The sequence below is a fragment of the Oryctolagus cuniculus genome, chromosome 14 (genome assembly GCF_964237555.1).
Source record: "Oryctolagus cuniculus chromosome 14, mOryCun1.1, whole genome shotgun sequence".
NCBI classification, from domain to species: Eukaryota; Metazoa; Chordata; class Mammalia; order Lagomorpha; family Leporidae; genus Oryctolagus; species Oryctolagus cuniculus.
Window position 1 is genome coordinate 41,517,258 of NC_091445.1, and position 2,570 is coordinate 41,519,827.

The 2,570-nt window shown below is 38.4% G+C and overlaps 1 non-coding gene across 1 annotated transcript; it reads right to left on the minus strand.

The window, feature by feature from the left end:
- Positions 1 to 344: 344 nt before the first annotated feature.
- On the minus strand, positions 345 to 451 carry LOC127492913 (U6 spliceosomal RNA). The gene has a single exon (XR_007922731.2). It is a non-coding gene; the product is annotated as a U6 spliceosomal RNA (small nuclear RNA).
- Between the last annotated feature and the right edge of the window lie 2,119 nt (positions 452 to 2,570).

The window sequence follows — 2,570 nt, forward strand, 5'->3', positions numbered from 1 at the left end:
GATGCATGGGTTAGCTAGGATTGCCTTCTTTAAATTTGTTTTTTCAGAGTTTGAACACGGAATTGAATAATGAAAGATATATTTCAATTTGATGCCCCAGTGTTGCAGAGATTTTTCACCTGCTTCATTTGTTTTACCCTACTCCAGGTGTATCTTGGAATGTTCCACTTAACTCTTTTATCTCCATCAGCCCTGTGAAAGGCAGACTAAAGTGATTGCCACAGTAGAGAGGAGGGGCCAACAGAGAGCCTTTCTTTCTTTCTTTCTTTCTTTCTTTCTTTCTTTCTTTCTTTCTTTCTTTCTTTCTTTCTTTCTTTCTTTCTTTCTTTCTTTCTTTCTTTCTTTTAAATATGGAACGCTTCACGAATTTGCATATCATCCTTGCTCAGGGGCCATGCTAATCTTCTCCATATCATTCCAATTTTAGTATATGTGCTGCCGAAGCGAGCACTTCATTTGCTTTCATACTGACATCAAGTCAGTAGCAGAAATGAGGTTTGAATCCAGTTCGCCCCACTCCAAATTCCTGCTCTTTAATGCTCAAGAGGGTCACCTCTCAGATTGTGGAATAATTATGACTGCAACTCCGTAGTTTCCTGTATTACGTGGCTGGGAGAATCTGATTTCTTTGCAATAGATCACTTAATCTTTGCAGAAAATCTGCAAGGTAAGAAAATCACCTTATCCTCCTTAAAAAATGCTAAAAGCTTGGTTCAGACTGCTGCATGCATGTCCTAGTTGCCCAAAACTCTGTCATCAGGTACAGAACCTGCATCAGAACTGTCACCTTTAGGCCTAGGTGCTTCAGTCACTTGTTCCAAAAGTTTTCAGGGTTATCAGTTTTTCCCCTTTTAAGATGTTACAATGCAAATCTAAAGTTGAGATTATGGCCCAACATAAGAGAGAAGAAGATGAAGGAGAAATTGAGGCTCTTGTAGCAAATCACATGGAGGATGAACTTTGGAGTAACTATGGTTTGGCAGAAGCAACACACAGAAAAACAAAAGCAAAGGTAAGTAAAAGGATCAGTGTTGCGATACAGTTTCCTGGGTACAAACTCTGAGCTGGAGATTAGTGTGTGGAGATTTCCTAGGAAATTATCTAAGCCACACCTGTATAAAGCAGTTTAACAGGCACAAGAGAACTTGATGCTGACCACAGGAACTGCCAATTTTTATGATTGAAGACTTGGAACAAATCTGAATTTGAGTCAGAGAGCTCTCTGCTCTGGGTCCCACACGCTGCTGGCAGCCCTTTGTGGATTACAGCAATCTCCCCAGGTTTGGAATTTGCTACCTTCCTAATCCACAGAGGCCTCACGCCTGTTGTACTTGTGCTGGAACTTACATGAGACAACAATGATTGAAACTTTGTGGAAGATAGTCAATTTTCTCTTCAAGAATAATACAGTGACAAAATATATTTCTACATATTTATACTTTTCGACACTCTTCATTCCTTTAGATAGATGCAGATCTCCATCTGGTGTCATCTCCCTTCTGACTGAACAGCTTCCTTTGATATTTACTTATAGAGTAAATCTTCTGGCAATGAGTTCTCTGAATTTTTCTTCATTTGAATATGTTTTTCGTTTGCTTTGATTATTGAAGATTTTCCCTGAATATGTAATTCTTTGTTGAAGTATTTTTCTAGCACTTTGAAGATATAGTTTAATAATTTTTTGACTTGAATACTTTCTGATAAGACATTCACAGTGATTATTGTCCTAGTCTATGTGTCTGTTTCTCTTCTGAATCACATTGAATCTTTCCTGCTCAACATTGATTGTGATGTGCCTTAAGGGTGGTCTTACTTTTATTTTTTAAAGTTATGGATTGAGGTGTATTTATGTTGCTTTAAATTTATTGATGGATTTTATCTGTAGTTTTATAGCTATTATCAAATCTGGAAAACATCGAACAATATTTTTCAAATATTCTCCCTGGTCTTCAGCTCTCACTTCTTTCTGAGATTCTAGTTACACACATGTTAGCTGTCTCAACAGTGTAACAGAGATCACTGAAGCTTTCATCTTGTTTGGTCATCAAATGCAGGCTACTCTTGGTAGAAAATGTGATGCTGGTGAAGACAGTCGCTTTCAGTTGAGCAATCCAGGAAGTAGGCTGTCAGTGGCCCACATTCTGGCACCAGGTAGAATACATTCTTGATTTAAAAAGGAGGATCTGGGCATTGGTCACAAGTCCGGCAGAAGCAGCAACCAAAAATTCATCCATCCATCTAATCATCCATTTATTCAATAACTACAGATCATTTACACAAATCTTCAATTACCATTACTTTGCAAGAAATTGTAGACATCTTGTAAAATAAAGGGTGGTTTTGTACTTGAAGATTTTACAATTTATTTTAAAATTTTATGTCTTCAAATTTTTGAAAGACAGAGTAAACAGGGATGGAGAGACAGGGTGAGAGAGAGAGAGAGAGAGAGAGAGAGAGAGAGATCATCCATCCACTGATTCACCTACCAAATTCCATCAACAGCCAGGGCTGGGCCAGGTCAAAGCTAGGGGCCAGGAACGCAGTCTAGGTCTGTCAGATGGATGGCAGAG